This window comes from Mustelus asterias, chromosome 26 (assembly GCF_964213995.1).
Source record: "Mustelus asterias chromosome 26, sMusAst1.hap1.1, whole genome shotgun sequence".
Classification (NCBI taxonomy): Eukaryota; Metazoa; Chordata; class Chondrichthyes; order Carcharhiniformes; family Triakidae; genus Mustelus; species Mustelus asterias.
In genome coordinates this window covers 47583443-47610083 of record NC_135826.1, presented here as the reverse complement: position 1 = coordinate 47610083, position 26641 = coordinate 47583443, and the positions used below count along the sequence as shown (strand labels likewise).

General features: G+C 47.0%; 1 protein-coding gene across 2 annotated transcripts in view; it reads left to right on the top strand.

Moving 5' to 3' along the window:
• The first annotated feature begins 5610 nt into the window (after nt 1–5610).
• Nucleotides 5611–26641, top strand: part of LOC144479679 (repulsive guidance molecule A-like) — a 123100-nt gene continuing 102069 nt past the window's right edge. For both annotated transcript variants that reach the window (XM_078198693.1, XM_078198694.1), the window contains exons 1-2: nt 5611–5683; nt 6208–6344. The gene's annotated coding sequence lies outside the window, so the exon portion shown is untranslated. The remainder of the gene's footprint in view (nt 5684–6207; nt 6345–26641) is intronic.

The following is a 26641-nucleotide window of genomic DNA, read 5'->3' as shown; positions in this document are numbered from 1 at the left end:
TCCCACCCAAGCCTTTCCCTTCACCCTATCCCCATAACCCTGCGCATTTACCATGGTTAATCCCCCTAACCTACACATCTTGTGACACTAAGGGGCAATTTAGCATGGCCAATCCACCTAACCCGCACATCTTTGGACTTTGGGAGGAAACCGGAGCACCCGGAGGAAACCCACACAGACACGGGGAGAAGGTGCAAACTGCAGACAGACAGTGACTCAAGGCCAGAATCAAAGCCAGGTCCTTGGTGCAGTGAGGCAGCAGGGTGACCTCATGTTACAGGAGGGTTGTTACTTCATTGCAGTTTGCGAAAATTTGCTGAATGGAAATGCAGTTCTGACATTACAAGGGTGACGACACTTTAAATACTTTATTGGTTGTTAAATGCTTTGAGAGGTCCAGTGGTCATGAAAAGTGGTATATAAATGCAAACCTTTCTACACATCAACAAAGTCGCTGTACAATGTCTCTCACATTCCTCAAGTGTCTAAGCAACTGAGCACACCTCTTACACGTCTGCTTAGTTTATCTTATTTATTTTTTGTTACCCTCACCTTACGTTTGACAGGTAGATTTGGGGGTGTTTCTGGAACTGCTGAGAGAGTGTGAAATGTACTTTTTCTGGTGTTAATTATCTGTCATTTTGGCACTTTTCATTTTTTCATCTGTCGCATGTTGTGTAGTATTTCCAGGTGGAATGACGTATCCAGGTGGTATCCAGGTGGAATGGCGCATCTGCCTTTTGTAGCAACCAGCGCATATAACTCTTTGTTTTATTCCCGATACTATCTGAACAGGCTTTATAATCTGGAATTCAATTGCTAAACCTTTCTGTCTTGCCCCCTGTATCTCTTCCTGGAAACTCGATTAGTCTAAGATTTTGTACTTTGACTTGCTTAGGCTTCAGTGAAGCATCTTGGGAAAAATTGCCTTTTTTCCATATTAAAAGTGCAAAAAAATAAATCCGACAAGTTACTGATTCTATTTTCTCTACTTCTCTGTACTGGTGAACAATGAATCATAGAATCCTACAGTGCTGAAGGAGGCCATTCGGCCCATCGAGTCTGCACCGACCACAATTCCATCCAGGCCCTATCCCCACAACCCCATGCATCAACTCTAGCTAGTCCCCCCTGACACCAAGGGGCGATTTAGCATGGCCAATCCATCCAACCCACACCACCTTTGGACTGTGGGAGGAAACCGGAGCAGCCGGAGGAAACCCACGCAGGCACAGGAAGAACGTGCAGCCTTCGCGCAGATAGTGACTCGAGGCCAGGAATCGAACCCAGGTCCCTGGCGCTCTGAGGCAGCAGTGCTAACATTGGTTAATACCAACCCTTCATATTTATGTGTGTTGAGGGTGAGTATATTTCGCTAATCTCTTTATGAGTGTCTGATAGCTCCTCTCATAGATCTAGTTGTTGTTGGAGTGTTTTTGCAAATTGTCTTCAGTCCCGGGAGACTGGAATTTCATAGTTGCCCATTTGATTTGAGCCTTATCGTGCCTCTCGAGAACATCATTGCCATTTGAGAAGATCCAAAGGAAAATTAGTTTCATCAGCCTCAACATCAACTCTCAGATCGAGTGATGTCTGGGATTGATACCCAGCACAGCGACTGCGGTTATGTAGGTAAGTTTGGCAGGGATTTTCCTCAAGCTCTTTGTGCTAGTGGGTTCCATGGGTGATGACGGCACTTTTCTACCCACTCCTTGCCCATTGTTCATGTGCGAACCTTGAATTACTTGAGTGTACAGTCATTTGACCTGACAAGTTTTTGCCGACTCCACACAAGTCCCTTTTCTATCCCCTTTTCTCTCCTGTAGTCGTCTAATTTCCTTATGAAAGCAGCCAAGGATATTATTAGTTTAGAAAGAGTGCAGCAAAGGTTTACTAGGATGCTGCCAGGACTTGATGGTTTGAGTTATAAGGAGAGGCTGGATAGACTGCGACTTTTTTCCCTGGAGCGTAGGAGGCTGAGGGGTGACCTTATAGAGGTCTATAAAATAATGAGGGGCATAGACAAGGTAGATAGTCAATATCTTTTCCCAAAGGTAGGGGAGTGTAAAACTAAAAGGTTTAAGGTGAGAGGGAAGAGATACAAAAGGGTCCAGAGGGGCAATTTGTTCACTCAGAGGATGGTGAATGTCTGGAACAAGCTGTCAGAGGCAGTTGTAGATGTTGGTACAATTTTGTCTTTTAAAAAGCATTTAGACAGTTACATGGGCTAGATGGGTATAGAGGGATATGGGCTAAATGCGGGCAATTGGAATTAGCTTACTAGTAAAAACTGGGCAGCATGGACAAGTTGGGCTGAAGGGCCTGTTTCCGTGCTGTAAACTTTTATGACTAAGTTATTTGCCTCAACCATTTTCTGTGTTAGTGAGATTCACTTTTTAAGCACTCTATGAATAGAGAAACAGCGAGGGTTGAATCCTCCACGCCACATGGGCTGAGTTTGGGGGGAGGGGTGGGCTGCACCACATATTAGCCTCACTGGACACCATGCTGGTTCTCTGGCTCCATCCCATCTCTGAGCCATTTTTATGGAGGTGGAACCAAGCAAGGTGACCTGCCTAGAAGCAGCAGATTTATATTCATTCACCAGATGTGGGTGTCGCTGGCTAGATCACCATTTATTTCCCACCCCTAGCTTTCCTTGAGAAGGTGGTGGTGAGCTGCCTTCTTGAACCGCTGCAGTCCCTGAGGTGTAGGTACACTCACAGTGCTGTTGGAGAGGGAGTTCCATGATCTTGACCCAATGACAGTGAAGAATCAGGACGGTGAGTGACTTGGAGGGGATTCTCCAGATGCTGGTGTTCCCATATGTCTGCTGACCCTTGTAATTCCAGGTGGGAGTGGTCGTGGGTTTGGAAGGTACTGTCTAAGGAGCCTTGGTGAGTTCCTGCAGTGCATCTTGAGGATGGTACACATTGCTGCCACTGTGCGTCAATGGTGGAGGGAGTAGATAATTGTGGATGGGATGCCAATCAAATGCTTCGTCTTTAGCTTCTTGGAGTTGCATCCATCCAGGCAAGTGGAGAGTATTCCATCACACTCCTGATTTGTGCCTTGTGGATGGTGGACAGGCTTTGGGAAGTCAGGAGGTGAGTTACTGCAGAATTCCTCTCCTTGTAGCCACAGTATTTATATATCTAGTCCAGTTCAGTTTCTGGTCAATGGTAACCCCTTGTATGTTGACAGTAGGGGATTCAGCGATGGTAATGCCATTGAATTTCATGGGGAGATGGTTATATTCTCTCTTGCTGAGGATTATCATTGCCTGGCACTTGTGCGGCGCCCAGTGTTACTTGCCACTTGTTAGCAGAAGTCTGGATATTGTCCAAGTCTTGCTGGGTTTGAACAAGGACTGGTTCAGTAGCTAGCCTGTCAAGCTCATTAAGAGCATCATTCAGGACAACTAAAGGAGACCACCAGGAATTTAGTTTATTTATTATTGTCACAAGTAAGCTTACATTAACACTGCAATGAAGTTACTGTGAAAATCCCCTAGTCGCCACACTCTGACACCTGTTCGGGTACACTGAGGGAGAATTTAGCACGGCCAATGCACCCTAACCAGCACGTCTTTCAGACTGTGGGAGGAAACCGGAGCACCCGGAGGAAACCCACGCAGACACGTGGAGAACGTGCGAACTCCACACAGACAGTGACCCAACCCGGGAATCAAACACACGTCCCTGGCGCTGTGAGACAGCAGTGCTAACCACTGTGCCATCCTGAACATGGCGGGGGGGGGCACTGCGAATATTGTCCAGAAATAGAGGACTGTTCGACAAAACAAACTCACGCATAGAGAAAATGCATCTGTAAGGATTAAGGAAAGGGAAATCTTGCCATTAAGAGGCCTGCCTGAGCCAGATTCAGAGGCTCATTGTGAGTCCAGCCTGGGACCCAAAGCATCCAATGTAATCAGGGCTAACTCTACTGGGTGTATGGTGGAGTAATGGTTGTGTTACTGGACTGATAACCCTGACAACCAGATTAATGATCCAGGAGATTATGGGCGGGATTTTCCAGCTGCGCTCGCTCCAAGGCCAGAAATTCCTGCCCAAGGTCAATGGATCTTTGCATGGTCTGTGTCCGGCCCATTATAATTCCCGTGGCGGATGGGATGGGAAAATTCCAATTGAAAGAAACAAAGGGAGCATATTTTTTTAAAGTTTAAGTTTATTTATTAGTGTCACAAGTAGGCTTACATTAACACCGCAATAAAATTACGGTGAAAATCCCCTAGGTCGCCACACTCTGGCGCCAGTTTGGCTACATTCAGGGAGAATATAGCACGGCCAATCCACCTAACCAGCACACCTTTGGCCTGTGGGAGGACACCGGAGCACCCGGAGGAAACCCACGCAGACACAGGGAGAACGTGCAGACTCCGCACAGACAGTGACCCAAGCCGGGAATCGAACCCAGGTCCCTGGCGTTTGAGGCAGCAATGCTAACCACTGCGCCACCATGCCGCCCCCTGGTAGTGAGCAAACAGCATTTTAAAAGTTAAAACTTGGAGATACTGTAAACAAGTGAAGGCATGCCACAGTTTTAAGGTCCTGCAATAGTTTGAGGACTTCACAACGAGATGCACTTTCCCCTGTGGCTCAGTCTAAAGCACAGTTACATCAGAGTACAAGGTTGTGGGTGCAAGTTACCCTCCAGAGCACAAAACTGACACTCCGGTGCTGAGGGTTCTGACTTTTCGATGAGGTGTTATATTGAGGCCTTGTCCACGTTCTCTAAGCTGTTTGGAAAAGATCTTATGTTGCCATTTTGTAGATGAACAGAGGAATTTTCCCCACTTTTATTCTCCAGTCACCTACAAGGTCCCCAAGGAGGGGAAAGCAACATCTACGAAACTCAAAGTCGTTGATGAGGTGAAGCTTGCCATTGGCAAGTCGCTTGTATACAGTTGAGAATGAGACAGTTGTGAATTCTGGATGCTGGGGTATTTGATTTGGAGGGGGGAACATAATTCCAGTGAGTAGGTCTATAAATGAGCAGTCGCCATTTCCCTGCTGCCATCAGACTTTTGAATGGACCTACCTCACACTAAGTTGACCTTTCTCTACACTATGACTACATTCTGCACTCTCTCCTTTCCTTCTCTATGAACGGTATGCTTTGTCTGTATAGTGCGCAAGAAACAATACTTTTCACTGTATACTAATACATGTGACAATAATAAATCAAATCAAATCAAAAAAGATGCAAACCATTAGTTCCCAACATAGAGCAGAGGGAAACCTGACCCGCCTTTAACGCACCCTCAAGGTTGGGGTTGGTGGGGGGTTGGGGGGGGGGGGGGTGGGTAACAAAGTTCCAAACTAAATTCCCAGTGGTGGGAAAGTGACTTTTTTCATCGCGCCAGCTTTAGTGCCTTGCCCCCGCCAGGATCCTCACCACCGGCAGGAGTGGAAAATCCCACCCTGTGTCTCATTGGTCATTCCGTGGGACTCACAGAAATAGAAACGAAGGAAAGAATTTGCCCTCACGTGGGGCAATTCCTGACTGCTGGACATCCCAAAGAGCTTTGCAGCCAATGAAATACTTTCGAAAGCGTCGACACCGTTGCGCTTTAGGAAACGCAGCGGCCAATCTGCAGACGGCAAATGGGTTTTGGACAGATCAGCAGCGACAAACTGAAGCTTTGAACAGGTCGAAGGTAAAGAATTCACGCAGCGGCTGCTGCATTGTCATGTCTTTGACATTCATTCTTCCCATTCCTGTGCTTTGCCCAAAGATCTTTTTTTATTGCCCCTTTAACTGCGTGGGCGGCTGACAGGCGACAGGAGTAAATCTGCAGCCGTCCCCTCAGTGGGGACCACGGAGCGGGTCCCCTCCAGTTGTCCTTGTAGCGCTCGCCTGTCAGCAGGTGCAGACTCTGCTAAACAAATCCAGTCGGCAGAGGCTGTGTGCAGCCCTTGTCCCTTCAATGTGAGCAGCTTCGGAAAGCCCTAATGCGCGAGGATAATTCTCCGAGTGACACATGTTCAATTTTTAATTTCCATCGCTTGAGCCTGGGCACCAGGGAACAGTGTAATTTGTAAACCCACCCTGCACTTCCCCACCTCACCCACCCATCCCCCACCACATGCCCCCTCCCTTTCTCCCTCCCTCCCTCCCTCCCACCCCCAAGTCAAGCCCCAGCTTCTTAAAAAGACAACTGTTGCCATTTGCTCTCTTCAGAGCTACCTCGCTTTCCTCTCGTCGCTGGACTAACATAGCACCGAGTTCCCTCCGCCGGCCCTCAGGCTTTGGTCGAGTTTGTGTTTCTCGGTTCACTCCTGGTCTCAGGACAAAGCGACTCTGAGATTTTGATTGAGGTAAGGCTGTTTCTTCTTCTCTCAATGCCATCTGGGACCTCACAATTTTCCATCTCAACTCCATCAAGAATGACCTTGAGTTTGAGAACTTGTTAAAGAAAAGGGGTGGCACGGTGGCACAGTGGTTAGCACTGCTACCTCACAGCGCCAGGGGCCCGGGTTCAATTCCTGGCTTGGGTCACTGTCAGTGTGGAGTTTGCACGTTCTCCCCGTGTCCGCATGGGGTTGCTCTGGTTTCCTCCCACAGTCCAAAGGTGTGCAGGTTAGGTGGATTGGCCATGCTAAATTGTCCATTAGTGTCGGGGGGTTAGCAGGGTAAATACGTGGCGTTGCAAGAATAGGGCCTATGTGGGATTGTTGTCGGCGCAGGCTCGATGGGTGAATGGCCTCTTTCTGCACTGCAGGGATTCTATGATACTATTCTAAAAGAAAATGTATATATATATTTGAAGTTTGATAATTCTGAGGTCGGATTATGTTTTGGTTCTTTTACACGATTACTGGTGGCCCCTTTTCTCCTCAGTTCAGGACTCCACCTCCACCCCCCTACCCAGTTCAGGACCTTAGCACAGATACTAGGCTGGCCCCAAGGCAAAGGGTTACATAGTTGGAAGTTGCAAAGGAGATGTCTGGCCAAGGCTGCCTGTTGAAATACAATTCAAAGACGCCAAAGGTTCTACCCAAAGAAAGGCAATGGAGTCCCTTCAATGTCCCGGCCAACAATCTCTCCTTAAACTGTCACCACTGAAAAATACGCTTCCACCCACTTAGGAGTGGCATGTTGGCACAGTTGTTAGCACTGCTGCCTCACAGCGCCAGATACCCGGGTTCAATTCCAGCCTCGGATGGCTGTCTGTGTGGAGTCTGCACGTTCTCCCCATGTCTCCCCGTCCTCCTGTTTCCTCCCACATTCCAAAGGTGTGCGGGTCAGGTTTATTGGCCATGCTCAATTGCCCCTTAGTGTCAGGGGGACTAGCTAGGGTAAATACGTGGGAATACGGGGCTAGGGAATGGGTGGGATGGTTGTCAGTGCAGGCTCGATTGGACGAATGGCCTCTTTTTGCACTGTAGGTATTCTATGGATTCTGTGATTCTCAATGTCTTGACGTGTTCAGAAGAATGATCGGATTTCACCAAGTAATTCATTAATTGCATTGGGCTGAAGGTGCAACAAGAAACTCAATAAATGCGTGTCCTTTTTTCTCTATAATCAAGGACAATGATTTTTAGTGTTCAGGGACAAAAACGAATGGAATCACAAAATCGATACCTCAACATTCCATCAAAAGTGCTCAAATCCCAAGTTGATTTAGGCGTTGATTTATTCAGTCACTTTAACCCGATATCCCTGATTATTGACAATAACAGTCACTCTGTATATTAAAGGTAAGGCACCGGTTGTCTACTTTCCACTTTCAATTGAGTGTCTTAAAGAGAGAGGTAGATAGGTTCTTGATTAATAAGGGGATCCGGGGTTGTGGGGAAAAGGCAGGGGAATGAGGATGAGAAAAATATCAGCCATGATTGAATGGCGGAGCAGACTCGATGGGCCGAGTGGCCTAATTCTGCTCCTATGTCTTATGGTCTTATGGACTTCCAGTCTTCACCGATGAACGTGATTGTTGAAGGTCCGTTGAAAATCCCATGTTAAATAAAAACAAGTTTTGTCTTTTGCAATCACAAAGTGTTTAAAGACTCGCAGAGGCTGGATTTAGAGCACACCAGCAACTGCAAAGGAGATGTAAAGCCTCAGTGACGAAAGACTTGAATAAAGTATCATTTAACAGCAGCGCAGAGATTGCCTTTTCCTTTTCCTGTTACTGCCCGGAGACCAGCTTTATTTCTGGGTATGTAAATATAACTTTGCACATTCCCAGTGCGAAGCGACGAGTTAAAATAGGGCTGCAAAATAACTAACCAGGTTAATCTGAGTTGGGGGATCAGTAATCCTTGGCCGCCTTTTGGATTCTGACAAGGGATGTGTACCCTGAACTGTTTGCTTGTTATAGTGCCGTCCCCTCTTTAAATTATCCACCTGTAAGGTGACCCGTACGCATGACAGGAGGGCGTGGAGGTTAGGGGAACAGTCACTCACCTCACCTCATCCAGCAGTGGCTTCTACTCTACTCTTTCCAACATCTGGTCTTTGGTTAACATTAGTGGGTAATTGGCACAAAACAACAACAACTTGTATTTATATAGCACCTTTAATATAATTAAATGTGCCCAAGGTACCTCATAAATCTGTCTGTGCGGAGTTTGCACGTTCTCCCCGTGTCTGCGTGGGTTTCCTCCGGGTGCTCCGGCTTCCCTCCCACAGTCCAAAGATGTGCGGGTTAGGTTGATTGGCCATGCTAAATTGCCCCGTATTGTCAGGGGGATCAGCAGGGTAAATACGTGGGGTTATGGGAATAGGGCCTAGGTGGGACCGTTGTCAGTGCAGGACCGATGGGCCGAATGGCCTCTTTCTACACCGTGAGGGAAGGCAAGAGCCTAGTGGTATCATTGCCAGACTGTTAATCCAGAAACTCAGCTTATGTTCTAGGGACCCGGGTTCGAATCCCGGCACAGCAGATAGTGGCATTTGAAATTCAATTTTAAAAATCCGGAATGAAGAATCTACTGATGACCATGAAACCATTGTCGATTGTCGGAAAAATTCATCTGGTTCACTAATGTCCTTTAGGGAAGGAAATCAGCTGTCCTTACCCAGTCTGGCCTACATGTGACTCCAGATCCACAGCAATGTGGTTGACTCTCTGCTGCCCTTGGGCAACTAGGGATGGGCAATAAATACTGGCCAGCCAGCAACGCCCATGTCCCACAAATGAATAAATAAAGCAAACACTTTATAAAACAAAGTTTGACATTAAGCCACATAAGGAGATATTAATGTTAAAAGCTTGGTTAAAGAGCTGGTTGTGTGTATTACAGTTGACTCATGGGGGGGAAGTTTTCCCATCCCACCCGCCATGGGAAATGTAGCGGGAGGGACGCGGACCATGCAAAGATCCGTTGACCTCGGGTGGGATTTTCTGATTTTGGGGCGAGCATGATTGGAAAATCCCACCCAGGGAGTTGGAGATGCTGTAGCATTTTAAACTTTTTGCATACATATTGTGGCCTGGATAGTGATGGGAGAGGCTCTAGCATTCTTTCCACTACATGGCTCAACCAGGAAATTCCTCATTCTTACTATCTGCCATTGGTCTACTGGAGAGGGTTGATTGAAACATGGAAGATCCTTTGATTTGATTGGATACATTATTATTGTCACATTAGTATACAGTGAAGAGTATTGTTTCTTGCGCGCTATACAGTCAAAGCCCGTTCATAGAGAAGGAACAAAGAGAGTGCAGAATGTAGTGTTACAGTCATAGAATCCTAAAGTGCAGAAGGAGGCCATTTGGCCCATCGAGTCTGCACCGACCATAATCCCACCCAGGTCCTATCCCCATAACCCCATGCATTTACCCTAGCTAGTCCCCCTAAGGGACACTAAGGGGCAATGTAGCATGACCAATCCACCGAACCTGCATATCTTTGGACTGTGGGAAGAAACCCATGCAGATACGGGAGTAATGTGCAAACTCCACACAGGCAGTGACCCAAGCCGGGAATCGAACCCAGGTCCCTGGCGCTGTGAGGCAGTTGTGCTAACTACTATGCCACTGTGCCGCCCATTCCAAATGAGTTTGAGTGTAGAGAAAGATCAACTTAATGTGAGGAAGATACATTCAAAAGTCTGATGGCAGCAGGGAAGAAGCTGTTCTTGAGTCAGTTGGTACGTGATCTCAGATTTTTGTATCTTTCTCCCAATGGAAGAAGGTGGAAGAGAGAATGTCCTGGGTGCGCGAGGTCCTTGATTATGCTGGCTGCTTTGCTGAGGCAGCGGGAAGTGTAGACAGAGTCAATGGATGAGAGGCTGGTTTGTGTGATGGATTGGGCTTCATTCATGATCGTTTGTAGTTTCTTGCGGTCTTGCAGAGCAGGAGCCATACCAAGCTGTGATACAACCAGAAAGAACGTTTTCTATGGTGCATCTGTAAAAGGGTCTTGACAGGGTGGAGGTGGAGAGGATGTTTCCTCTTCTGGGAGAATCTCGAGCAGAGGGAGGTCACTGTTTAAAAATGAGGGGGCGCCCATTCAAAATGAAGATGAGGCGAAATTTTTATCACTCAGAGGGTCGTGCATCTTTGAAACTGACTTCTTCAAAGGGCAGTGGAAGGAAAGTCTTTGAATATTTCTAAGGCAGAGGTGGATCGATTCTTGGGAAGCAAGGGGGTGAAAGGTTATCAACATATTTACCTCTAAATCACAAGTTTCTGGATTCAAGTCCTTCTCTCGGGCCTGAGTGCAGATTTGAGTTTGATATCAGTTCAGCCATGAATTTATTGGCAGAGCAGGCTCGAGGGGCTGAATGGCCTACTCGAGCTCCTTGTTCGTATGACTGTGTTAATTTGGTATTAAAGAAAGAAAGTTATATTTTCCAAGGGAAGAAATGATAGAGTCTTAAGTTCCACTGCTGTTAATTGTCAGCCATCTATGTAAAGAGCATTTTGAACTGTTGCATTACATTTGTTATTCATGAAAGATGGATACTTGGGTATGGTGCCAGAAGCCAACCAATGATGTGGGATTGCACTGAACGAGGATGTTGATGGTGGCTTCAGGAACAAATGGAAAATGGTGGGTGGATGATGGGACATATTCCATAGAATCTCTACAGTGCAGAAGGAGGCCATTTGGCCCATCAAGTCTGCATAGACCTTCCGAAAGAACACTCTACCTTTGTCTACATCCCTGTCCTATCTCTGTAACCCCGTGCATTGATAATGGCCAATCCAACTAATGTACACATCTTTGGACATTAAAGGGCAATTTAGCATTGCCAATTCACATAACATACGCACCTTTGGACACTAAGGGGCAATTTAGCATGGCCAATCCACCTAACCTACGCATCTTGAGACACTAAGGGGCAATTTACCATGGCCAATCCACCTAACCTACACATCTTTGGAGGAAACCGGAACACCTGGAGGAAACCCACGCAGACATGGGGAGAACGTGCAAACTCCACACAGACAGTCACCCAAGGCTGGAATTGAACCCAAGTCCCTGGCGCTGTGAGGCAGCAGTGCTAACCATTGTACTGGCCAGGGTTTGCCCCAGGGTTGATCGGGGTTGGGTGAGGGGGGAGGGGGGTGAGGGTGGGGACGGTGGGGGGGTAGGGATGTACAGTTAAAGATAAATGCAGATATGATAACTCAATGTTAGATAACACTGTCAACACGCGCTGTTTAAGTTCACACATGAAGAGTGAGCGAATGGAAGGCTGGAGAGCTGCCAATATCATGAATCAACAACTTCAAGAGATGAAGGGGAGTGAGATGAAAAAAAAATCCAGTTAAAGCTCACAAGTGACTGGTACCAGGCTTAAGTGTCCCAGAGCAGAACAACAAACAGAAACATGGCGGCTTTGCGGAATCTGGTGCCGGGTGTTTTTTCTCAACTGTTGAGAGGCAAACCAGATTCGGAGGAGATTCTCCCACAGGAGAGGCAAACCTTCCCCACCTCCGTACACCATGCCTGAATATGCAAACTCCACACAGACAGTCATCCAAGGATGGAATCAAACCAGGTTCCTGGCGCTGTGAGGCAGCAGTGCTAACCTCTGTGCCACCATAATTATTAAACCAGTAAATGCTTTTCTCTACCAGAGAGATAAATGTTTTTGACAGTGAGGGGAGCAATTCATTTTGCCCTGACAGCATGTAGAACCCATGCCTGTTGTGTTTTATGCCTCGGAGATATAACGATTCGAGTCCCTTGATGACCCTTTGTCAAAGCTCTGACAAAGCTTTGACAAAGGTTCATCAGGACTCAAAATGTCAGCTCTTTTCTCTCCTTACAGATGCTGCCAGACCTGCTGAGATTTTCCAGCATTTTCTCTTTTGGTTTCAGATTCCAGCATCCACAGTAATTTGCTTTTATCCTGAATACTATACCAGTGTTGCCAGTTTCCCAATGCACAGGGTCCACAAAGCTTGGTTTAACCATGGTAATTGTGGGTCAGTTGGTTGCACATTTACCTCTAAATCACAAGTTTCTGGGTTCAAGTCCAGAGACTGAGTGCAAAGAGCAAGGGTGAAACTTCAGTGCGGTACTGAGGGAGTGCTTTCCTGTCAGAGATGCTGTCTCTCAGGTGGGATATTAAACTGAGATCCCATCTGCTTGCTTGGGTGGGTGCATAAGGTCGCAATGGCACTATTATGAAAGGGGAGTGGAGGTATCCCTGGTGTCCTGATCAAAAGGTATCCCACAGTCGACATAAAAAAAAACAGATGATCAAATCATTATCACATTGCTGTCTGTGGGGTCTGTGCACAAATGTTCTGCAGAGTTTCCTACATTACAACAATGATTAAACTTGGCGGAATGACAGAACTTTACGGTACTATTGCAATGGGTGTGGGGAGGGGGGGGAGGTGTCATTAGATGCGGTGAACCAATTAAGACTCCTCTAACTCCGGAGGGAACGAAACAGGGTGAGTCGCAAAATTTGATCCCAAAAGTATTTCACTGGTTGTAAAGTGCTTGGAGGTGTCCGATGTTTGTGAAAAGCACTGTATAAATGCAAATCTTTCTTTCAATTTTTCTAGCCAAATATCTTGGCAGACATTCAACTCAGTGCCCAGGAAGGTTAATAACCATAAGGAGCAGTTAGCAGGCCAGACTCAGCCTCCATCACAAGAAAGATGCCAGAAATTGGACAACTGACACCACGTTACAGTTCTTCACTGTGTGAATTCCTGATCAGTGACTAACACTTTATTCCACATTGGTTACTCACTCAGTAGGAATTTACTGGGAAATCGGGCGGTGGAGTGGTTTCATCCTTTCAACTCGAGAAGCTTTTCTTTAAATCAAGGCCAGATGCACACATTTCCCCACCTACTTCCTCCCTCCTCTCAATCACTCCTTTACACCCTTTTCTTCTGTCCCCTTCACTCCCCAATACTTTTTGCCCCTTCTTCCCTTCGTCAGGGGCAGTGGAGACCACCCAATATTCCTCACTGACACATCCAAACTCTAACAGACCCATTGGACAGAAGAAGGGATTGAGTGGTCCTAGGCCATAGGCCATGGTGCAGGCACGTCTTGAATGATCGGGGGACAGGGCATCTGGATACAATTGGAGGAGGAACTTGGGACAAGGGAAAAAAAAGGAAATCTTATGTTTATAAAAACGTCGTGTATCCTTTATCCGGAGATCCGAAAATCCAACACATTTCAAAAACTGCACCTTTTTTGAACTTCATCAAGAATTAGTGCACGAAATTCCTGACCAGAGAGATCGTGACCTGCGCCAACACGAGACTCGCTGACCGCACCCAACCTTTAACGTAGGAATTCCCTGACCCGTGCCAACGCAACTCAAGCCAATACAAAACTCGCTGACCACACCCAACCTTTAGCATGGGAACTCTGTGACCCGTGCTGACAGCTTCCAACCTTTAGCGCGGGACCTGTGGCACGTTGGCACAGTGGTTAGCACTGCTGCCTCACAGCGCCAGGGCCCCAGGTTCAATTTTGGCCTCAGGTACTGTCTGTGTGGAGTTTGTACGTTCTCCTCGTGTCTGCATGGATTTCCTCCGGGTGCTCAGGTTTCCTCCCACAGTCTGAAAAATGTGCGGGTTGGCTTGGTTGGTCAACCTAAATTGTCCCTTAGTGTCATGGGGATTAGCAGGGTGGGGTTATTGGGACCGGACATGGGTGGGATTGCTGTCAGTGCAGCTTCGATGGGCCAAATGGCCTCCTTCCACGCTGTAGGGATCCTATGATTCTATGAACCCCCGAGCCGTGCAACGCAACCCCAGTCAACACAGAACCTGCTGACCACACCCAATCTTTCGTGTGGAATGCCTAGTTGGTTGTCTGCATATCCTGACCCCTCACTCATTAGCAAAGTCAAAGATGGCACCATGGCTGGGTACTTATTACAGGTACCCTGTACTTATTATTCAGTGATACATCTTACTTTTCTAGCTATTTTATTTACTTCAGAATATAGTTAGCCTCATCTTTGACTGTTGTAATGTAAGGAGACCTAGTCCTTTATACAATATCTGAATCCTGAGACGATCTGAAATCCAAAATGCGATCGATCGCACAGATTTTGGATAACGGACACTCTACCTGCATAGTGTCTTTCACAACCTCAGCACCTCCCAATGCACTTTGCAACCAAATCAGTGCTTCTGAAGAGTGATCACCTTTGTAATTTAAGAAAAACAGCCCGAGTGTACACAACACACTCCCTCAATGTCGCGAGCAATTTAATAAAGGCCAGGTAACCAGTTTTAATGATATCATTTGAGAGATAGTAAGAAGTCTCACCACACCAGGTTAATGTCCAACAGGTTTATTTGGAATCACGAGCTTTCGGAGCGCTGCCCCTTCATCAGGTGAGTGGCATTCACTCACCTGATGAAGGGGCAGCGCTCCGAAAGCTCGTGATTCCAAATAAACCTGCTGGACTTTAACCTGGTGTTGTGAGACCTCTTACTGTGCCCACCCCAATCCAACGCTGGCATCTCCACATCATGGTTGAGAGATAAATATTGGCCGCGACATTGGGACGAACTTTGGGAAGAAGGTGGTAGAGGCAGGTACAAAGGTGTGCGGATTAGGTGGATTGACCATGCTCAATTGTCCCTTAGTGTCGGGGGGCTCACTAAGGTAAATGCATGGGGTTATGGGGATAGGGCCTGGGTGGGATTGTGGTTGGTGCAGACTCGATGGGCCAAATGGCCTCCTTCTGCACGGTAGGGATTCTATGATTCTATGAACTGCCCTGCTCATTTTAAAAATGGGACCTTTAACATCCAGCTGGGAGGACAGATGGGGCCTCAGTTTACCATTCCACCTGAAAGATAGCACCTCTGACAATGCAGCACCCTCTCAGTTCTGCACTGGAGAGTTAGCCTGAGCAGTAATGGTAACATTCAAATGAGAATTGGATAAACCTTTGATGGGAAGATTTTTGCAGGGCTATGGGGAAAGAGCATTGAAGTGAGATCGATTGGATGACTATCCCAAAACTGCAGTACAAGTATATTGGACCACATTGCCTACTTCTGTGTAATATTGTTCTATGATTTCCATGAAGAATGAGGGGTGACCTTAAGGAGGTGTATAAAATCATGAGGGGCATTGATAGGATGAACGCACATAGTCTTTTTTTTCCAAGGGAAGGGAAATTGAAAACTAAAGGGTATTGGTTTAAGGTGAGAGGGGAAAGATTTCAAAGCGACCTGAGGGGCAACTCCTTTGCGCAGAGGGTGCTACATATGTGGAATGAGCTGCCAGAGGAAGTGGCTGAGGCAGGTACAATAGCAACATTTAAAAAGCATTTGGATAAGTACATGGATGGGAAAGGATTAGAGGGATTTGGGCCAAATGCGAGTAATTGGGACTTGCTGGGAGGGCACCATGATTAACATGGACCGGTTGGGCTGAAGGGCCTGTGTCCATGCTATATTGTTCTATGATTCTATGACTCTAGGATCAGGTTGTGGTACAAGGGTGATGAGATCAGAGAGGTGGGGATGTAATTGTCCACATCTTAACTGCCCACACCTCCACCCTATCCTGTACCGAGGAATAGGGTAACATAGGAACATAGGAATTAGGAGCAGGAGGAGACAATTCAGCCCTTTGAGCCTGTTCTGCCATTCAATAGGATCATGATTGATCTCTCCCTGGTCTCAAATCCACCTCCCTGTCTGTTCCCATATCCCTTTATCCCGTTTTTAAAATCAGAAATATAACTATCTCCCATTGAAACGATTCAACAATTCAGACTCCACCGCACTATGGGGCAACGAGTTCCACAAATTCACCGCCCTCTGCGAGAAGTAGTTCCTCCTCATCTCAGTTTTAAATCTACCGCCTCTCAACCTATACCCTGTGACCTCTTGTTCGAGATTGCCCCACAAGGGGAAACAGTTGGGGCGGAATTTTACTGGCACGTCCGCCCGAGGTTCATATGACCCCGCCCAAGGCCAACTGCGAATGCCGTTCTCCTAACCTCAGAACTGGGGCGGACGTGCCAGTAAAATTCCAGCCTTGGTCTGCATTTACTTTATCAATCCCTTTTAGTGTCTTATATACCTCGATCAGATCCCCTCTCATCTTTCTAAACTCCAGTGAGCGTAAGCCCAAACTGTTTAATCTCTGTACGTGCCAGGTAGTCAGAATTAAAATGGAGGCCCACGATCCAGTGTTAAGTCAACGGCTTTTGGAGAGGAAGGCAAGGAAAGGTTTCTCAAAGAAAAGAAAGCCATTGGGTTGGAAGATCTGTAACTTTGACAAAACTTTGGAGAGAGAAAAAAAAAGAGGTGAATTCCCTTGGGAGTTCTCCTGATCTCTCGCCACAGATTAAGCGGCAGATCGGTCAAGGCCTGACAGAAGTGAAGCAAACTGCTCCTTGCACCGTTCCTCCAGCTTACTGTCGATTTTAGGTGGGTCGGGAAATTCCCACGGAAATTCTAGCCCAACCTTTTTGTTTCTTTTCGAAAAAGAGAGCTGAGGATAAAAGCACATTTCTCAAAGCAAGAGACCTCCCCCAACCCCCAGCTCGACACCTGTCTCTCTCTCTCATCCTCTCTCTCTCTCTCTTTCTCCCCCTCCCCCAGACTGTTCGGTTTACAAAATACCCACATCCCTTTTTCTGCCTTTGAAGTTTGAGTATAAATCACTCAAAGTTGTTTTAAGACACAATTGAGAAATGCACGAGCCAAGGGAATATTTTAATTTATGGACAGGCCTTTGAACATATCTATGAAAGAAAAGTTAGTTTGGTGGCAAAATTGTGCCCACTTCTGGGCAACTCACTCCATAAAGAAAGTGAATGGAATGTTGGCATTTATAGCTAAAGGAATAGAATATAAAGATAAGGAAGTATTGTTGCAACTATACAAGGCATTGGTGAGGCCGCATCTGGAGTATTGTACACAGTTTTAGTCCCCTTATTTGAGGAAAGATGCAGTGGCATTGGAGGCAGTTCAGAGGAGGTTCACTAGATTGATTCCAGAGATGAGGGGTTTGTCGTATGAAGAGAGATTGAACAGTTTAGGCCGATACTCTCTGGAATTTAGAAGAATGAGGGGAGATCAAATTGAGGTATACAAGATGATAAAAGGTCTGGATAAAGTAGACGTGGAGCGGATGCTTCCTCTTGTGGGGCATTCTAGGACAAGAGGTCATAGTCTCAGGATAAGGGGCAGCAAATTTAAAACAGAGTTGAGGAGAAACTACTTTTCCCAAAGGGTTGTGAATCTGTGGAATTCACTACCCCAAAGTGCGGTGGATGCTGGGACAGTGAGTAAATTTAAGGGGGAGTTAGACAGATTTTTAATTGGTAATGGGTTGAAAGATTATGGGGGAAAGGCAGAAAAATGGAGATGAGGAGCATATCAGCCATGATCAAATGGCGGAGTGGACGTGATGGGCTGAATGGCCTAATTGTGCTTCAATATCTTATGAACTTAAGAACTCCAGGAAGGATTTGGAGAGGTGCGGGTGGGCTGCACAGTGGTTAGCACTGCTGCCTCACAGCGCCAGGGACCTGAGTTCGATTCTCAGCTTGGGTCACTGTCTGTGTGGCGTCTGCACGTTCTCCCCGTGGCTGTGTGAGTTTCCTCCGGGTGCTCCAGGTTCCTCCCACAGTCCGAAAGACGTGCTGGTTAGGGTGCATCGGCCATGCTAAATTCTCCCTCAGAGTGTGGTGATTCGGGGATTTTCACAGTAACTTCACTGCAGTGTTAATATAAGCCTACTTGTGACACTAATAAATAAGAGACTTACTCGAACGGTTCCAAGGTTGAGGGGTTACAGTTATGCAGATAGACTGGGAAAACGGGTTCATTTCCTTCGAACAGAGAAGGTTAAGAGGAGATTTGATCATATTCAAAATTATGAGGATTCTAGTGAGATAGGCAGATTTTTAATCAGTAAGGGAATCAAGGGTTATGGAGAAAAGGCGGGAAAGTGGATTTGAGGATCAGTCATGATCTCATTGAATAGCAGAGCAGGCTCAATGGGCCGAATGGCCTACATCTGCTCCTTTGTCTCATGGTCTTTTAAATAGGGTAAATAAAAGTGTATCTAACAGCTTGGGCAGCACGGTTAGCACTGTTGCCTCACAGTGCCAGGGACCTGGGTTCGATTCCCTGTTTGGGTCACTATCTGTGTGGAGTTTGCATGTTCCCCCTGTGTCTGTGTGGGTTTCCTCCGGGTGAATCATAGGATCATAGAAACCCTACAGTGCAGGAAGAGGCCATTCGGCCCATCGAGTCTGCACCAACGACAATCCCACCCAGGCCCTACCCCCATATCCCTACATACTTTACCTGCTAATCCCTCGAACTTACACATCTCAGGACACTAAGGGGCAATTGTGGCATGGCCAATCAACCTAACCTGCACATCTTTGGACTGTGGGAGGAAACTGGAGCACCCGGAGGAAACCCACGCAGACACGAGGACAATGTGCAAACTCCACACAGACAGTGACCCGAGCCGGGAATTGAACCTAGGTCCCTGGAGCTGTGAAGCAGCAGTGCTAACCACTGTGCTACCGTGTCGCCCACAGGTGCTCCAGTTTCCTCCCATAATCCAAAGATGTGCGGGTTAGGTGCATTGGCCATGCTAAATTGCCCCTCAGTGTCAGGGGGACCAGTTGTGGTAAATGGGGTTGCAGGGGGTGGGACCTGGATGGGGATTATGATCAGTGCAGACTCGATGGGCCAAGTGGCCTCCTTCTGCATTGTAGGGATTCTATAATTGCTAAGCCAACAGCATAGATTTAAGGGGCGGAATTTTCCCATCCCGCCCGCCACGGGAATCGGAGCGGGCGGGACACGAGCCATGCAAAGGTCCATTGACCTTGGGCAGGAATTTCTGACTTTGGGCGGAGAGCGGCCGGAAAATCCCACCCAAGGTGTTTGGCAGTGCAGGAGACACAAGGTAGAGCTTTTTGATGTAGTAAGTGGTTCGAGTTGGGAACACACTGACCGATAGGGTGGTGGATACAGATTGCATTGTAACTTTCAAATGGGATTGGAGAAATGACTGAAGGAGAATTGTAGAGCAGGTGATTGGGATAACTGGGTTGGTCTTTGAAATAGCTAGCACACTCTCATTGGGCCAAATGGCCTCCTGCTATGCTGTAACATCAGAAATTATTTGGGGAAAAAAATCATCTGTAGCTTTGGAGGGACTGGAGCTGCCAGATTGCCTTCTCTACTGGTTTCCAGGCAACAGTGATTTGATTCTGGTTAGGATTCACACATACTGAGGACTCTTCTGATTGGCTGAGTTCCTCAGCATTGAGCTTCAGCGAGAATGTGACTCGAAATCGAAGTGAGGTGAAACGACACATGGAATAAATTCTCAAATGACTCTGTGGCCTCAGCCCTCCCTATCTCTGTTACCTCCTGCTCCAAGATTTCTGCACTCCTCCAAACCTGGCCTCTGACGTGGTCAACACCCCTCCAATGGCAGCCATCCCTTCAGCTGACTAACCTGCGCGCTTTCGAATTTGCTGCCTCAATCTCTCCATCCCTCTCCCTCTCCGCTCCATCCAGACAATGCTTAAAGCCTATCTCTATATTTGAGCTCTATGCGCCTAAGCCTAGGCAATATTAGCAAGCAATTTGGCCATGGCAGGCATCACACTGATCCTGTTCTCATCAGTCAAACATGTCGATTTTGGGAAATCACTCGGTTTTGGGAGTGTGGGAAAGGGGGGGGGGGGGGGGGGGGGTGGTGCCTCACACTCATTCACTCACTCTTGCGTGCACACTCGCACTCACTTTCGCACTCATTCTCACACTCACTCATTCTCACATTCATTCTCACACTCGTATTCTCACACTCACTCACATTCATTCACTCATCCTCACACTCATTCTCACATTCATTCTCACACATTCATTCACTCATTCTCACACTCATCCTCACACTCATTCTCACACTCATTCTCACACCCATTTTCACACTCATTCCCTCAATCCCTCACTCATGCACTCCCCCTGGATGTTTAGAGACTTTATTACTGAGGAGGAGTTCAGAACAGCTGTGAAGGTGGCAGGGAGTGAGTGTTTCCTCTCCACCCCAGCTGACACTCCAGATACCCTGGTTCTCACTGTTGCTGCAACTGTTGCATCTCAAGGCCCCACCCGCCCAGCCCCCTCCACCATCTCAACCCCCTCATTTAGTGCAGCAGCGCCCGTGTGGGAGGTGAGAGCGCAGCTAAGGGTGGGTCACATTACCCAGAATGCACCCTGGCTGTTAAAATGGCCATGTGGTCTGAGGCCCTTGCTTCAATAACCGAATAACTGCCCATGCTGCTGAACCTTGTCCCTGAGCGCAGTTCACACATTTACATGTGAGCACATTGAGGATGAGGTGGTCACTTGAGCAAGGTGCTCTCCAAACCTGGAACCCTCCCCCCCCCCACCACCACCTCTCTAGAAGCATGTGCCCCAATAATTAGCACTGTGCGCAACCCACTCCCCCAGATCCTGCATCAGCCAACATAACTCTTAGCAAATTCTTGGTCATTGTCAATATTGTGTGAGCTTGTTGTGTGCAATTTGGCCACTACTTTTCCGACATTACAACAGTGATCATATTTCACATGTACTCAATTGTCTGTAAAGTGCTTTGAGAAAGAACAGAATAAAACCGTACAGTGCAGAAGGAGGCCATTTGGCCCATCGAGCCTGCACCGACAACAATCCCACCCAGGCTTTATCCCTGTACCCCCACATATTTACCCTGCTAAAGGGTAAGTTAGCATGGCCATCCACCTAAGCAGCACATCTCTGGAGTGTGGGAGGAAACCAGAGCACCCGGAGGAAACCCACACAGACACGGGGAGAATGTGCAAACTCCACACAGACAGTGACCCGAGGCTGGAATCGTACCCAGTTCCCTGACACTGTGAAGCAGCAGTGCTAACCATTGTGCCACTGTGCCACCCTCTGTCTTCTCTTGTGGTTGTGAATGGTGCCATATAAATGCACATTTTCTTCTGGTCATTATGGATGGAAAGATGGCACAGTAGTTAGCATGGCTGCCTCACAGCACCAGGGACCCGGGTTCGATTCCGGCCTTGTGTGACTGACTGTGTGGAGTTTGCACATTATCCCCGTGTCTGTGGGGGTTTTGTCCGGGTGCTCCAGTTCCCTCCCATGCTCCAAAGATGTGCTGGTTAGGTGGATTGGCCATGCTAAATTGCCTCTGAGTGTCAGGGGGCTGACAGGATAAATACATCTGATTAAGGGGATAATGCCTAGGTGGGATTGTTGTTGGTGCGTGTTCGATGGGCTGAATGGCCTCCTTCTGCACTGTAGGGGTTCTATACATTTCTCTCTCTTTCTCTTCAACTTGTGAAGACATTACTTCGTGTTAATGTGTGATCGGTACTGTTGCTATCGCGGTTCCAATGGACCCACCATGGACCCAACTCATCCGGTTCACTAATGTATTTTAGGGAAGGAAATCTGCCATCCATACTTGGTCTGGCCTACATGTGACACAGTAAGAAGTTTAACAACACCAGATTAAAGTCCAACAGGTTTATTTGGTAGCAAAAGCCACACAAGCTTTCGGAGCTCCAAGCCCCTTCTTCAGGTGAGAACCACTCACCTGAAGAAGGGGCTTGGAGCTCCGAAAGCTTGTGTGGCTTTTGCTACCAAATAAACCTGTTGGACTTTAATCTGGTGTTGTTAAACTTCTTACTGTGTTTACCTCAGTCCAACGCCGGCATCTCCACATCATGATTACATGTGACTCCAGAGCACTGCAATGTGGTTGACTCTCAACTGCCCTCGGGCAACTAGGGATGGGCAATAAATGCTGGCCAGCCAGCGACGCCCATGTCCCAGGAACAAATGCTGGTCATTACATTTACCAAGTGAACATTCTGAGCACCCATGAAATGACAAACTCAAAATTGGCATTAGGAAGAGGCCTGAATTTTATTGTCATCCTCCTGAATGTGTTGCCTCCAAGCACCTTGACTAACACTTTCATTATGGTGCTAATCGCAGTCAGTTAGCACTTAGTCACACAGGCCAGTGAGATTTCAAAACCTTTTGTGAAACTTTGCAATGATGAACTAGCCCACAGAACGTGCCCCAGCATTTAGTGGATAGTTTGTACCATCCCTAGATTCACATATTCCCTTCCTCGATGAAAGGTGCACAATCAGAGGTTAGTAATCAGTGGTTAGCACTGCTGCCTCATGGATCCAGGGACCCGGGTTTGATTCTCGGCTTGGGTCACTGTCTGTGCGGAGTCTGCACGTTCTCTGCGTGGGTTTCCTCCGGGTGCTCCGATTTCCCCCCACAGTCCGAAAGACGTGGTGGTTAGGCGCGTCGGCCGTGCTAAATTCTCCCTCAGTGTTACCCGAACAGGCACCGGAGTGTGACGACTCGGGGATTTTCACAGTAACGTCATTTCAGTGTTAATGTAAGCCTACTTGTGACACTAATAAATAAACTTTAATTAATTGGAATGAACCAAATGTAAAAGTGTCAGCATTTGTGCTTTTTTAAAAACATTTTAACTTTATTTCATTTTTTTTCAACAAGACCAGTTTTGACACAAATGAAAATTCATCTGATTTCTGGGACAAAATGAAAGCAGCTGTTGGGGTCTGAGCGGACTTACATGTGTTCACCCATATTTTATGGCTGACTTTTTTTCACTGTTCTTTGTGAAAATCTAACCAGCAGACTGATATAAATAATACCTAAAGCGTGACATGGAAAACTTTTTTTCTAAATGAAATCAAAAGGTTCTGACTGCCAAAACCTTTAACCCTTGAATAGCTCCATGCGTTGCTTAGAAACCAATAAACAACAACAACTTGCATTTACGTGGCGCCCTCACACACAATGGAACATCCCAAGGTTGCTTCCTGAGGGGCATCATTAAAAAACTATGACACTGGGACAAATAAGGACAGGTAATCAAAGGCTTGGTCAAAGAGGTAGGTGGGCGGCACGGTAGCACAGTGGTTAGCACGGCTGCTTCACAGCTCCAGGGACCTGGGTTCGAATCCCGGCTCGGTTCGCTGTCTGTGTGGAGTTTGCACATTCTCCCTGTGCCTGCGTGGGTTTCCTCCGGGTGCTCTGGTTTCCTCCCACAGTCCAAGGTTGTGCGGGCGAGGTTGATTGGCCATTCTAAATTGCCCCTAAGTGTCCCGGGATGCATATGTTAGAGGAATCCCTACATATTGTAGGGATATGTGGACAGGGCCTGGGTGGGATTGTGGTTGGTGCAGACTCGATGGGCCGAATGGCCTCTTTCTGCACTGTAGGATTCTATGATTCTAATAAATAAATTTTAAACTTATTTCCCTCACACACAATGAAACATCCCAAGGCACTTCCAGAGAAGCATCATTAAAAAAACTAAGACAAATAAGGATAGGTAATCAAAGGCTTGGTCAAAGAGGTAGGTTCTAAAGAGAGGAGAGGAGGTGTAGGGAGGGTTTTCCAGAGCTTGGAGCTTAGATCAGTGGTTCATTCGTGCGATGGGACGGTTTACTGCAATTGTATAGGGCACTGATGAGGCCACACCTGGAGTATTTTGTGCAGTTTTGGTGTCCTTATCTGAGGAAGGATGTCCTTGCTATTGAGGGAGTACAGCGAAGGTTTACCAGGCTGATTCCTGGGATGGCAGGTCTGTCATATGAGGAGAGACGAAGTCGGTTAGGATTGTTTTCATTGGTATTAGAAGAGTGAGAGGGGATCTCATAGAATTCTAACAGGGTTAGACAGGGGTCAATTCAGAAAGAATGTTCCCGATGGTGGGGGAGTCCAGATCTAGGGGTCATAGTTTGAGGATCAGGGGTAAACCTTTTAGGACTGAGGTGAGAAGAAATTTCTTCACACAGAGAGTGGTGAGTGTGTCCGTGTGGAGTTTGCACGTTCTCCCCGTGTCTGCGTGGGTTTCCTCCGGGTGCTCCGGTTTCCTCCCACAGTCCAAAGATGTGCGGGTTAGGTGGATTGGCCATGCTAAATTGCCCCTTCACATCAGGGGATGTAGCAGGATAAATACATAGGGTTGTGGGGAAAGGCCTGGGTGGGATTGTTGTTGGTGCAGGCTCAATGGGCAGAATGGCCTCATTCTGCACTGTACGGATTCTACAAAAAACCTGGTTGTAAAACACTGTCCTGTGTTTCAGATTTGTACTATCCCATGTCTGACTTGCCTGATCTGACTCCTAAACAACTTAGCTCTAATTTTAAGTTTGTTAGGTCCCTTTAGTCTGTAATCCACAAACACGCCCCCCCACCCTGCCCCCTCCCTAAACCTGAGAAAACAGTTTCCACCTACCTTATTAAATCCTTGAAGCATCTGAAACACCTCAGTGAGATCATCCCTAATCTTCTCTACTCAAACGACACAAGCTCAGTCCATGCAACCTGTTGTCATCTTTGAACCATGAGCCCAGTACCTTTCTGCCGAAAGTGCACTGCCGATTTTCTGAGGCCAATATCCTTACTGAGGTGCAGTGTGTAGTGAACCATCGTTGGTTCCCACCAGGTAGTACTGAGCCAGGGTCTGGCCAGTACTATGAGTCTGTATATATGTTACTGTTGGGGTTAGGGTTGGGCTGTTCTACATGTTACTGGTGGGGTTAGGGTTGGGCTGTTCTACATGTTACTGGTGGGGTTAGGGTTGGGCTGTTCTACATGTTACTGGTGGGGTTAGGGTTGGGCTGTTCTACCTGTAATATAGTTATTATGGTACATCCCAGTCGGGCTCCGCCTCCTGGGAGAGGTATAAAGGTCACTGCTCTGTCTGGGACCCTTCAGTCTGGGATTGTGTATTATATATGGTAGCTCTATTGTAGTAGTCAATAAAAGCCTTTATTTCCTCGAGCATCTCTAGCCTCGTGAGTTATATCGCGCATCACAGTGTGTAGAATCAAACACTGTACCTCAGAAGATGCCTCAGCAGAGCTTTATATAAGACCATAAAACATTGGAGCAGAATTAGGCTACTCGGCCCATCGAATCTCCTTCGCCATTCAATCATGGCTGATCTTTTTCTCATCCCCATTCTCCTGCCTTTTTCCCATAACCCCTGACCCCCTTATTAATCAAGAACCTATCTATCTCTGTCTTAAAGACACTCAATGACCCGGCCTCCACAGCCTTCTGCGGCAAGAGTTCCACAGATTCACCACTCTCTGGCTGAAGAAATTCCTCCTCATCTCTGTTTTAAAGGATCGTCCCTTTAGTTTGAGGTTGTGCCCTCTGGTTCTAGTTTTTCCTACCAGTGGAAACACCCTTGCCACATCCACCCCAACCAGGCCTCGCAGTATCCTGTAAGTTTCAATAAGATCCTCCCTCATCCTTCTAAACTCCAATGAGTACAGACCCAAAGCCCTCAACCGTTCCTCATACGACAAGCTCTTCATTCCAGGGATCATTCTTGTGAACCTCCTCTGGACCCTTTCCAAGGCCAGCACATCCTTCCTTAGATTATGGGGCCAAAAACTGCTCACAATACTCCAAATGGGGTCTGACCACAACCGTATACAGCCTCAGAAGTACATCCCTGCTCTTGTATTCTAGCCCTCTCAACATGAATGCTAACATTGCATTTGCCTTCCTAACTGCTGACTGAACCTGCACGTTAACCTTAAGAGAATCTTGAACAATGACTCCCAAGTCCCTTTGTGTTTCCAATTTCCTAAGCATTTTCCCATTTAGAAAACTGTGTCAATATTTTTATTTCTTGGACATTGCTAGCATACAAAGCCGCCATTAAGAATCAACTCCAAAGCTCCCTCTAAATTGTATTTGTTGTGCAGAGTCTGTCGGTTTCAAAGTTCAGTACCTCCAATCTTTGTAACATTGCCACATGCGTAGTCTTTTCAAAGTCAGTTTGGGATCGGCCTGTGCAGTTGCTGCATAAGTTTAAGGTTTATTTATTAGTGTCACAAGTAAACTTGCGTTAACACTGCAATGAAGTTACTGTGAAAATCCCCTAGTCGCCACACTCCGGCACCTGTTCGGGTACACAGAGGAAGAATTTAGCAAAGTCAATGCACCTAACCAGCACATCCTTGGACTGTGGGAGGAAACTAGAGTACCCGGAGTTCTGATATTCCCGACATTGACCTCTCTACCCATCCCTCTTCCTTTAAGATGCTCTTTAACACTTTCACCAAGCTTTTGGTTACCTGTCCTTAATATCTA